At 48.2% G+C, this 11009-nt stretch overlaps 21 non-coding genes and 1 pseudogene across 21 annotated transcripts; all 22 read right to left on the reverse strand.

Annotated features, from left to right (window-relative positions):
• Positions 1-383: 383 nt before the first annotated feature.
• Positions 384-502, reverse strand: LOC119343347. Its single transcript, XR_005166044.1, has one exon. It is a non-coding gene; the product is annotated as a 5S ribosomal RNA (ribosomal RNA).
• Positions 503-860: 358 nt separating this feature from the next.
• Positions 861-979, reverse strand: LOC119343332. The gene has a single exon (XR_005166030.1). It is a non-coding gene; the product is annotated as a 5S ribosomal RNA (ribosomal RNA).
• Positions 980-1346: 367 nt separating this feature from the next.
• LOC119343345 lies at positions 1347-1465 on the reverse strand. The gene has a single exon (XR_005166042.1). It is a non-coding gene; the product is annotated as a 5S ribosomal RNA (ribosomal RNA).
• Positions 1466-1832: 367 nt separating this feature from the next.
• LOC119343346 lies at positions 1833-1951 on the reverse strand. Its single transcript, XR_005166043.1, has one exon. It is a non-coding gene; the product is annotated as a 5S ribosomal RNA (ribosomal RNA).
• A 367-nt stretch (positions 1952-2318) lies between these two features.
• Positions 2319-2437, reverse strand: LOC119343327. Its single transcript, XR_005166026.1, has one exon. It is a non-coding gene; the product is annotated as a 5S ribosomal RNA (ribosomal RNA).
• A 367-nt stretch (positions 2438-2804) lies between these two features.
• LOC119343352 lies at positions 2805-2923 on the reverse strand. Its single transcript, XR_005166049.1, has one exon. It is a non-coding gene; the product is annotated as a 5S ribosomal RNA (ribosomal RNA).
• A 367-nt stretch (positions 2924-3290) lies between these two features.
• Positions 3291-3409, reverse strand: LOC119343339. The gene has a single exon (XR_005166037.1). It is a non-coding gene; the product is annotated as a 5S ribosomal RNA (ribosomal RNA).
• A 367-nt stretch (positions 3410-3776) lies between these two features.
• Positions 3777-3895, reverse strand: LOC119343351. Its single transcript, XR_005166048.1, has one exon. It is a non-coding gene; the product is annotated as a 5S ribosomal RNA (ribosomal RNA).
• A 367-nt stretch (positions 3896-4262) lies between these two features.
• Positions 4263-4381, reverse strand: LOC119343340. The gene has a single exon (XR_005166038.1). It is a non-coding gene; the product is annotated as a 5S ribosomal RNA (ribosomal RNA).
• Positions 4382-4748: 367 nt separating this feature from the next.
• LOC119343359 lies at positions 4749-4867 on the reverse strand. The gene has a single exon (XR_005166055.1). It is a non-coding gene; the product is annotated as a 5S ribosomal RNA (ribosomal RNA).
• Positions 4868-5234: 367 nt separating this feature from the next.
• LOC119343349 lies at positions 5235-5353 on the reverse strand. The gene has a single exon (XR_005166046.1). It is a non-coding gene; the product is annotated as a 5S ribosomal RNA (ribosomal RNA).
• A 429-nt stretch (positions 5354-5782) lies between these two features.
• LOC119343354 lies at positions 5783-5901 on the reverse strand. The gene has a single exon (XR_005166051.1). It is a non-coding gene; the product is annotated as a 5S ribosomal RNA (ribosomal RNA).
• Positions 5902-6268: 367 nt separating this feature from the next.
• LOC119343350 lies at positions 6269-6387 on the reverse strand. Its single transcript, XR_005166047.1, has one exon. It is a non-coding gene; the product is annotated as a 5S ribosomal RNA (ribosomal RNA).
• A 367-nt stretch (positions 6388-6754) lies between these two features.
• LOC119343348 lies at positions 6755-6873 on the reverse strand. Its single transcript, XR_005166045.1, has one exon. It is a non-coding gene; the product is annotated as a 5S ribosomal RNA (ribosomal RNA).
• Positions 6874-7240: 367 nt separating this feature from the next.
• LOC119343343 lies at positions 7241-7359 on the reverse strand. Its single transcript, XR_005166041.1, has one exon. It is a non-coding gene; the product is annotated as a 5S ribosomal RNA (ribosomal RNA).
• Positions 7360-7726: 367 nt separating this feature from the next.
• On the reverse strand, positions 7727-7845 carry LOC119343355. Its single transcript, XR_005166052.1, has one exon. It is a non-coding gene; the product is annotated as a 5S ribosomal RNA (ribosomal RNA).
• A 367-nt stretch (positions 7846-8212) lies between these two features.
• On the reverse strand, positions 8213-8331 carry LOC119343334. The gene has a single exon (XR_005166032.1). It is a non-coding gene; the product is annotated as a 5S ribosomal RNA (ribosomal RNA).
• A 367-nt stretch (positions 8332-8698) lies between these two features.
• On the reverse strand, positions 8699-8817 carry LOC119343335. Its single transcript, XR_005166033.1, has one exon. It is a non-coding gene; the product is annotated as a 5S ribosomal RNA (ribosomal RNA).
• A 367-nt stretch (positions 8818-9184) lies between these two features.
• On the reverse strand, positions 9185-9303 carry LOC119343341. Its single transcript, XR_005166039.1, has one exon. It is a non-coding gene; the product is annotated as a 5S ribosomal RNA (ribosomal RNA).
• A 367-nt stretch (positions 9304-9670) lies between these two features.
• LOC119343360 lies at positions 9671-9789 on the reverse strand. The gene has a single exon (XR_005166056.1). It is a non-coding gene; the product is annotated as a 5S ribosomal RNA (ribosomal RNA).
• Positions 9790-10156: 367 nt separating this feature from the next.
• On the reverse strand, positions 10157-10275 carry LOC119343336. Its single transcript, XR_005166034.1, has one exon. It is a non-coding gene; the product is annotated as a 5S ribosomal RNA (ribosomal RNA).
• A 650-nt stretch (positions 10276-10925) lies between these two features.
• LOC119343358 overlaps positions 10926-11009 on the reverse strand; it is a 128-nt pseudogene continuing 44 nt past the window's right edge.

Here is an 11009-nt window from a genome sequence, read left to right on the forward strand (position 1 = left end):
TGGTATGATCGCATCCGACATGTTTCCCCGTCTTCGTCCCTTATGCTTGCCACTCCCAGGTCCGCTCCAAAGACGATTCTACATTCTCACTACCATTACAACCGTTCCCTAACAATGGATAATGTCCTATACTACTTACTCTCCCGCTCAATCACGGAGACGAGTTTTCCACGGTTTCCACCCCTCCCTCCATACCGCAGCAACACGAGTTTTTTCCACCCCTTTCAGAAAGAGCTCTTCGCGCCACAAAGCCGCCCCAAGACGCGCGAGAAATGAGCATCGAGCTTAAACATATCGCAAACGTCAAAAATAATATAACGGGATTAATATATATCGCGCACGTGCGATATGTTTGTCACAAGGCGCAAAAAATAATTATAAAAGGAATGTAACACGAGGACTTCCCAGGAGGTCACCCATCCTAGTACTACTCTCGCCCAAGCACGCTTAACTTCGGAGTTCTGATGGGATCCGGTGCTTTAGTGCTGGTATGATCGCATCCGACATTTTTCCCCGTCTTCGTCCCTTATGCTTGCCACTCCCAGGTCCGCTCCAAAGACGATTCTACATTCTCACTACCATTACAACCGTTCCCTAACAATGGATAATGTCCTATACTACTTACTCTCCCGCTCAATCACGGAGACGAGTTTTCCACCCCTCCCTCCATACCGCAGCAACACGAGTTTTTTCCACCCCTTTCAGAAAGCGCTCTTCGCGCCACAAAGCCGCCCCAAGACGCGCGAGCAATGAGCATCGAGCTTAAACATATCGCAAACGTCAAAAATAATATAACGGGATTAATATATATCGCGCACGTGCGATATGTTTGTCACAAGGCGCAAAAAATAATTATAAAAGGAATGCAACACAAGGACTTCCCAGGAGGTCACCCATCCTAGTACTACTCTCGCCCAAGCACGCTTAACTTCGGAGTTCTGATGGGATCCGGTGCTTTAGTGCTGGTATGATCGCATCCGACATGTTTCCCCGTCTTCGTCCCTTATGCTTGCCACTCCCAGGTCCGCTCCAAAGACGATTGTACATTCTCACTACCATTACAACCGTTCCCTAACAATGGATAATGTCCTATACTACTTACTCTCCCGCTCAATCACGGAGACGAGTTTTCCACGGTTTCCACCCCTCCCTCCATACCGCAGCAACACGAGTTTTTTCCACCCCTTTCAGAAAGCGCTCTTCGCGCCACAAAGCCGCCCCAAGACGCGCGAGCAATGAGCATCGAGCTTAAACATATCGCAAACGTCAAAAATAATATAACGGGATTAATATATATCGCGCACGTGCGATATGTTTGTCACAAGGCGCAAAAAATAATTATAAAAGGAATGCAACACGAGGACTTCCCAGGAGGTCACCCATCCTAGTACTACTCTTGCCCAAGCACGCTTAACTTCGGAGTTCTGATGGGATCCGGTGCTTTAGTGCTGGTATGATCGCATCCCACATGTTTCCCCGTCTTCGTCCCTTATGCTTGCCACTCCCAGGTCCGCTCCAAAGACGATTCTACATTCTCACTACCATTACAACCGTTCCCTAACAATGGATAATGTCCTATACTACTTACTCTCCCGCTCAATCACGGAGACGAGTTTTCCACGGTTTCCACCCCTCCCTCCATACCGCAGCAACACGAGTTTTTTCCACCCCTTTCAGAAAGCGCTCTTCGCGCCACAAAGCCGCCCCAAGACGCGCGAGCAATGAGCATCGAGCTTAAACATATCGCAAACGTCAAAAATAATATAACGGGATTAATATATATCGCGCACGTGCGATATGTTTGTCACAAGGCGCAAAAAATAATTATAAAAGGAATGCAACACGAGGACTTCCCAGGAGGTCACCCATCCTAGTACTACTCTCGCCCAAGCACGCTTAACTTCGGAGTTCTGTTGGGATCCGGTGCTTTAGTGCTGGTATGATCGCATCCGACATGTTTCCCCGTCTTCGTCCCTTATGCTTGCCACTCCCAGGTCCGCTCCAAAGACGATTCTACATTCTCACTACCATTACAACCGTTCCCTAACAATGGATAATGTCCTATACTACTTACTCTCCCGCTCAATCACGGAGACGAGTTTTCCACGGTTTCCACCCCTCCCTCCATACCGCAGCAACACGAGTTTTTTCCACCCCTTTCAGAAAGCGCTCTTCGCGCCACAAAGCCGCCCCAAGACGCGCGAGCAATGAGCATCGAGCTTAAACATATCGCAAACGTCAAAAATAATATAACGGGATTAATATATATCGCGCACGTGCGATATGTTTGTCACAAGGCACAAAAAATAATTATAAAAGGAATGCAACACGAGGACTTCCCAGGAGGTCACCCATCCTAGTACTACTCTCGCCCAAGCACGCTTAACTTCGGAGTTCTGATGGGATCCGGTGCTTTAGTGCTGGTATGATCGCATCCAACATGTTTCCCCGTCTTCGTCCCTTATGCTTGCCACTCCCAGGTCCGCTCCAAAGACGATTCTACATTCTCACTACCATTACAACCGTTCCCTAACAATGGATAATGTCCTATACTACTTACTCTCCCGCTCAATCACGGAGACGAGTTTTCCACGGTTTCCACCCCTCCCTCCATACCGCAGCAACACGAGTTTTTTCCACCCCTTTCAGAAAGCGCTCTTCGCGCCACAAAGCCGCCCCAAGACACGCGAGCAATGAGCATCGAGCTTAAACATATCGCAAACGTCAAAAATAATACAACGGGATTAATATATATCGCGCACGTGCGATATGTTTGTCACAAGGCGCAAAAAATAATTATAAAAGGAATGCAACACGAGGACTTCCCAAGAGGTCACCCATCCTAGTACTACTCTCGCTCAAGCACGCTTAACTTCGGAGTTCTGATGGGATCCGGTGCTTTAGTGCTGGTATGATCGCATCCGACATGTTTCCCCGTCTTCGTCCCTTATGCTTGCCACTCCCAGGTCCGCTCCAAAGACGATTCTACATTCTCACTACCATTACAACCGTTCCCTAACAATGGATAATGTCCTATACTACTTACTCTCCCGCTCAATCACGGAGACGAGTTTTCCACGGTTTCCACCCCTCCCTCCATACCGCAGCAACACGAGTTTTTCCCACCCCTTTCAGAAAGCGCTCTTCGCGCCACAAAGCCGCCCCAAGACGCGCGAGCAATGAGCATCGAGCTTAAACATATCGCAAACGTCAAAAATAATATAACGGGATTAATATATATCGCGCACGTGCGATATGTTTGTCACAAGGCGCAAAAAATAATTATAAAAGGAATGCAACACGAGGACTTCCCAGGAGGTCACCCATCCTAGTACTACTCTCGCCCAAGCACGCTTAACTTCGGAGTTCTGATGGGATCCGGTGCTTTAGTGCTGGTATGATCGCATCCGACATGTTTCCCCGTCTTCGTCCCTTATGCTTGCCACTCCCAGGTCCGCTCCAAAGACGATTCTACATTCTCACTACCATTACAACCGTTCCCTAACAATGGATAATGTCCTATACTACTTACTCTCCCGCTCAATCACGGAGACGAGTTTTCCACGATTTCCACCCCTCCCTCCATACCGCAGCAACACAAGTTTTTTCCACCCCTTTCAGAAAGCGCTCTTCGCGCCACAAAGCCGCCCCAAGACGCGCGAGCAATGAGCATCGAGCTTAAACATATCGCAAACGTCAAAAATAATATAACGGGATTAATATATATCGCGCACGTGCGATATGTTTGTCACAAGGCGCAAAAAATAATTATAAAAGGAATGCAACACGAGGACTTCCCAGGAGGTCACCCATCCTAGTACTACTCTCGCCCAAGCACGCTTAACTTCGGAGTTCTGATGGGATCCGGTGCTTTAGTGCTGGTATGATCGCATCCGACATGTTTCCCCGTCTTCGTCCCTTATGCTTGCCACTCCCAGGTCCGCTCCAAAGACGATTCTACATTCTCACTACCATTACAACCGTTCCCTAACAATGGATAATGTCCTATACTACTTACTCTCCCGCTCAATCACGGAGACGAGTTTTCCATGGTTTCCACCCCTCCCTCCATACCGCAGCAACACGAGTTTTTTCCACCCCTTTCAGAAAGCGCTCTTCGCGCCACAAAGCCGCCCCAAGACGCGCGAGCAATGAGCATCGAGCTTAAACATATCGCAAACGTCAAAAATAATATAACGGGATCAATATATATCGCGCACGTGCGATATGTTTGTCACAAGGCGCAAAAAATAATTATAAAAGGAATGCAACACGAGGACTTCCCAGGAGGTCACCCATCCTAGTACTACTCTCGCCCAAGCACGGTTAACTTCGGAGTTCTGATGGGATCCGGTGCTTTAGTGCTGGTATGATCGCATCCGACATGTTTCCCCGTCTTCGTCCCTTATGCTTGCCACTCCCAGGTCCGCTCCAAAGACGATTCTACATTCTCACTACCATTATAACCGTTCCCTAACAATGGATAATGTCCTATACTACTTACTCTCCCGCTCAATCACGGAGACGAGTTTTCCACGGTTTCCACCCCTCCCTCCATACCGCAGCAACACGAGTTTTTTCCACCCCTTTCAGAAAGCGCTCTTCGCGCCACAAAGCCGCCCCAAGACGCGCGAGCAATGAGCATCGAGTTTAAACATATCGCAAACGTCAAAAATAATATAACGGGATTAATATATATCGCGCACGTGCGATATGTTTGTCACAAGGCGCAAAAAATAATTATAAAAGGAATGCAACACGAGGACTTCCCAGGAGGTCACCCATCCTAGTACTACTCTCGCCCAAGCACGCTTAACTTCGGAGTTCTGATGGGATCCGGTGCTTTAGTGCTGGTATGATCGCATCCGACATGTTTCCCCGTCTTCGTCCCTTATGCTTGCCACTCCCAGGTCCGCTCCAAAGACGATTCTACATTCTCACTACCATTACAACCGTTCCCTAACAATGGATAATGTCCTATACTACTTACTCTCCCGCTCAATCACGGAGACGAGTTTTCCACGGTTTCCACCCCTCCCTCCATACCGCAGCAACACGAGTTTTTTCCACCCCTTTCAGAAAGCGCTCTTCGCGCCACAAAGCCGCCCCAAGACGCGCGAGCAATGAGCATCGAGCTTAAACATATCGCAAACGTCAAAAATAATATAACGGGATTAATATATATCGCGCACGTGCGATATGTTTGTCACAAGGCGCAAAAAATAATTATAAAAGAAATGCAACACGAGGACTTCCCAGGAGGTCACCCATCCTAGTACTACTCTCGCCCAAGCACGCTTAACTTCGGAGTTCTGATGGGATCCAGTGCTTTAGTGCTGGTATGATCGCATCCGACATGTTTCCCCGTCTTCGTCCCTTATGCTTGCCACTCCCAGGTCCGCTCCAAAGACGATTCTACATTCTCACTACCATTACAACCGTTCCCTAACAATGGATAATGTCCTATACTACTTACTCTCCCGCTCAATCACGGAGACGAGTTTTCCACGGTTTCCACCCCTCCCTCCATACCGCAGCAACACGAGTTTTTTCCACCCCTTTCAGAAAGAGCTCTTCGCGCCACAAAGCCGCCCCAAGACGCGCGAGCAATGAGCATCGAGCTTAAACATATCGGAAACGTCAAAAATAATATAACGGGATCAATATATATCGCGCACGTGCGATATGTTTGTCACAAGGCGCAAAAAATAATATAACGGGATCAATATATATCGCGCACGTGCGATATGTTTGTCACAAGGCGCAAAAAATAATTATAAAAGGAATGCAACACGAGGACTTCCCAGGAGGTCACCCATCCTAGTACTACTCTCGCCCAAGCACGCTTAACTTCGGAGTTCTGATGGGATACGGTGCTTTAGTGCTGGTATGATCGCATCCGACATGTTTCCCCGTCTTCGTCCCTTATGCTTGCCACTCCCAGGTCCGCTCCAAAGATGATTCTACATTCTCACTACCATTACAACCGTTCCCTAACAATGGATAATGTCCTATACTACTTACTCTCCCGCTCAATCACGGAGACGAGTTTTCCACGGTTTCCACCCCTCCCTCCATACCGCAGCAACACGAGTTTTTTCCACCCCTTTCAGAAAGCGCTCTTCGCGCCACAAAGCCGCCCCAAGACGCGCGAGCAATGAGCATCCAGCTTAAACATATCGCAAACGTCAAAAATAATATAACGGGATCAATATATATCGCGCACGTGCGATATGTTTGTCACAAGGCGCAAAAAATAATTATAAAAGGAATGCAACACGAGGACTTCCCAGGAGGTCACCCATCCTAGTACTACTCTCGCCCAAGCACGCTTAACTTCGGAGTTCTGATGGGATCCGGTGCTTTAGTACTGGTACGATCGCATCCGACATGTTTCCCCGTCTTCGTCCCTTATGCTTGCCACTCCCAGGTCCGCTCCAAAGACGATTCTACATTCTCACTACCATTACAACCGTTCCCTAACAATGGATAATGTCCTATACTACTTACTCTCCCGCTCAATCACGGAGACGAGTTTTCCACGGTTTCCACCCCTCCCTCCATACCGCAGCAACACGAGTTTTTTCCACCCCTTTCAGAAAGCGCTCTTCGCGCCACAAAGCCGCCCCAAGACGCGCGAGCAATGAGCATCGAGCTTAAACATATCGCAAACGTCAAAAATAATATAACGGGATTAATATATATCGCGCACGTGCGATATGTTTGTCACAAGGCGCAAAAAATAATTATAAAAGGAATGCAACACGAGGACTTCCCAGGAGGTCACCCATCCTAGTACTACTCTCGCCCAAGCACGCTTAACTTCGGAGTTCTGATGGGATCCGGTGCTTTAGTGCTGGTATGATCGCATCGGACATGTTTCCCCGTCTTCGTCCCTTATGCTTGCCACTCCCAGGTCCGCTCCAAAGACGATTCTACATTCTCACTACCATTACAACCGTTCCCTAACAATGGATAATGTCCTATACTACTTACTCTCCCGCTCAATCACGGAGACGAGTTTTCCATGGTTTCCACCCCTCCCTCCATACCGCAGCAACACGAGTTTTTTTCACCCCTTTCAGAAAGCGCTCTTCGCGCCACAAAGCCGCCCCAATACGCGCGAGCAATGAGCATCGAGCTTAAACATATCGCAAACGTCAAAAATAATATAACGGGATTAATATATATCGCGCACGTGCGATATGTTTGTCACAAGGCGCAAAAAATAATTATAAAAGGAGTGCAACACGAGGACTTCCCAGGAGGTCACCCATCCTAGTACTACTCTCGCCCAAGCACGCTTAACTTCGGAGTTCTGATGGGATCCGGTGCTTTAGTGCTGGTATGATCGCATCCGACATGTTTCCCCGTCTTCGTCCCTTATGCTTGCCACTCCCAGGTCCGCTCCACAGACGATTCTACATTCTCACTACCATTACAACCGTTCCCTAACAATGGATAATGTCCTATACTACTTACTCTCCCGCTCAATCACGGAGACGAGTTTTCCACGGTTTCCACCCCTCCCTCCATACCGCAGCAACACGAGTTTTTTCCACCCCTTTCAGAAAGCGCTCTTCGCGCCACAAAGCCGCCCCAAGACGCGCGAGCAATGAGCATCGAGCTTAAACATATTGCAAACGTCAAAAATAATATAACGGGATCAATATATATCGCGCACGTGCGATATGTTTGTCAGAAGGCGCAAAAAATAATTATAAAAGGAATGCAACACGAGGACTTTCCAGGAGGTCACCCATCCTAGTACTACTCTCGCCCAAGCACGCTTAACTTCGGAGTTCTGATGGGATCCGGTGCTTTAGTACTGGTATGATCACATCCGACATGTTTCCCCGTCTTCGTCCCTTATGCTTGCCACTCCCAGGTCCGCTCCAAACACGATTCTACATTCTCACTACCATTAAAACCGTTCCCTAACAATGGATAATGTCCTATACTACTTACTCTCCCGCTCAATCACGGAGACGAGTTTTCCACGGTTTCCACCCCTCCCTCCATACCGCAGCAACACGAGTTTTTTCCACCCCTTTCAGAAAGCGCTCTTCGCGCCACAAAGCCGCCCCAAGACGCGCGAGCAATGAGCATCGAGCTTAAACATATCGCAAACGTCAAAAATAATATAACGGGATTAATATATATCGCGCACGTGCGATATGTTTGTCACAAGGCGCAAAAAATAATTATAAAAGGAATGCAACACGAGGACTTCCCAGGAGGTCACCCATCCTAGTACTACTCTCGCCCAAGCACGCTTAACTTCGGAGTTCTGATGGGATCCGGTGCTTTAATGCTGGTATGATCGCATCCGACATGTTTCCCCGTCTTCGTCCCTTATGCTTGCCACTCCCAGGTCCGCTCCAAAGACGATTCTACATTCTCACTACCATTACAACCGTTCCCTAACAATGGATAATGTCCTATACTACTTACTCTCCCGCTCAATCACGGAGACGAGTTTTCCACGGTTTCCACCCCTCCCTCCATACCGCAGCAACACGAGTTTTTTCCACCCCTTTCAGAAAGAGCTCTTCGCGCCACAAAGCCGCCCCAAGACGCGCGAGCAATGAGCATCGAGCTTAAACATATCGCAAACGTCAAAAATAATATAACGGGATTAATATATATCGCGCACGTGCGATATGTTTGTCACAAGGCGCAAAAAATAATTATAAAAGGAATGCAACACGAGGACTTCCCAGGAGGTCACCCATCCTAGTACTACTCTCGCCCAAGCACGCTTAACTTCGGAGTTCTGATGGGATCCGGAGCTTTAGTGCTGGTATGATCGCATCCGACATGTTTCCCCGTCTTCGTCCTTTATGCTTGCCACTCCCAGGTCCGCTCCAAAGACGATTCTACATTCTCACTACCATTACAACCGTTCCCTAACAATGGATAATGTCCTATACTACTTACTCTCCCGCTCAATCACGGAGACGAGTTTTCCACGGTTTCCACCCCTCCCTCCATACCGCAGCAACACGAGTTTTTTCCACCCCTTTCAGAAAGCGCTCTTCGCGCCACAAAGCCGCCCCAAGACGCGCGAGCAATGAGCATCGAGCTTAAACATATCGCAAACGTCAAAAATAATATAACGGGATTAATATATATCGCGCACGTGCGATATGTTTGTCACAAGGCGCAAAAAATAATTATAAAAGGAATGCAACACGAGGACTTCCCAGGAGGTCACCCATCCTAGTACTACTCTCGCCCAAGCACGCTTAACTTCGGAGTTCTGATGGGATCCGATGCTTTAGTGCTGGTATGATCGCATCCGACATGTTTCCCCGTCTTCGTGCCTTATGCTTGCCACTCCCAGGTCCGCTCCAAAGACGATTCTACATTCTCACTACCATTACAACCGTTCCCTAACAATGGATAATGTCCTATACTACTTACTCTCCTGCTCAATCACGGAGACGAGTTTTCCACGGTTTCCACCCCTCCCTCCATACCGCAGCAACACGAGTTTTTTCCACCCCTTTCAGAAAGCGCTCTTCGCGCCACAAAGCCGCCCCAAGACGCGCGAGCAATGAGCATCGAGCTTAAACATATCGCAAACGTCAAAAATAATATAACGGGATCAATATATATCGCGCACGTGCGATATGTTTGTCACAATGCGCAAAAAATAATTATAAAAGGAATGCAACACGAGGACTTCCCAGGAGGTCACCCATCCTAGTACTACTCTCGCCCAAGCACGCTTAACTTCGGAGTTCTGATGGGATCCGGTGCTTTAGTGCTGGTATGATCGCATCCGACATGTTTCCCCGTCTTCGTCCCTTATGCTTGCCACTCCCAGGTCCGCTCCAAAGACGATTCTACATTCTCACTACCATTACAACCGTTCCCTAACAATGGATAATGTCCTATACTACTTACTCTCCCGCTCAATCACGGAGACGAGTTTTCCACGGTTTCCACCCCTCCCTCCATACCGCAGCAACACGAGTTTTTTCCACCCCTTTCAGAAAGCGCTCTTCGCGCCACAAAGCCGCCCCAAGACGCGCGAGCAATGAGCATCGAGCTTAAACATATCGCAAACGTCAAAAATAATATAACGGGATCAATATATATCGCGCACGTGCGATATGTTTGTCACAAGGCGCAAAAAATAATTATAAAAGGAATGCAACACGAGGACTTCCCAGGAGGTCACCCATCCTAGTACTACTCTCGCCCAAGCACGCTTAACTTCGGAGTTCTGATGGGATCCGGTGCTTTAGTACTGGTATGATCGCATCCGACATGTTTCCCCGTCTTCGTCCCTTATGCTTGCCACTCCCAGGTCCGCTCCAAAGACGATTCTACATTCTCACTACCATTACAACCGTTCCCTAACAATGGATAATGTCCTATACTACTTACTCTCCCGCTCAATCACGGAGATGAGTTTTCCACGGTTTCCACCCCTCCCTCCATACCGCAGCAACACGAGTTTTTTCCACCCCTTTCAGAAAGCGCTCTTCGCGCCTCAAAGCCGCCCCAAGGCGCGCGAGCAATGAGCATCGAGCTTAAACATATCGCAAACGTCAAAAATAAGCACGCTTAACTTCGGAGTTCTGATGGGATCCGGTGCTTTAGTGCTGGTATGATCGCATCCGACATGTTTCCCCGTCTTCGTCCCTTATGCTTGCCACTCCCAGGTCCGCTCCAAAGACGATTCTACATTCTCACTACCATTACAACCGTTCCCTAACAATGGATAATGTCCTATACTACTTACTCTCCCGCTCAATCACGGAGACGAGTTTTCCACGGTTTCCACCCCTCCCTCCATACCAATGAGCATCGAGCTTAAACATATCGCAAACGTCAAAAATAATATAACGGGATTAATATATATCGCGCACGTGCGATATGTTTGTCACAAGGCGCAAAAAATAATTATAAAAGGAATGCAACACGAGGACTTCCCAGGAGGTCACCCATCCTAGTACTACTCTCGCCCAAGCACGCTTAACTTCGGAGTTCTGATG

The sequence above is a fragment of the Triticum dicoccoides genome, unplaced genomic scaffold (genome assembly GCF_002162155.2).
Source record: "Triticum dicoccoides isolate Atlit2015 ecotype Zavitan unplaced genomic scaffold, WEW_v2.0 scaffold12325, whole genome shotgun sequence".
NCBI classification, from domain to species: Eukaryota; Viridiplantae; Streptophyta; class Magnoliopsida; order Poales; family Poaceae; genus Triticum; species Triticum dicoccoides.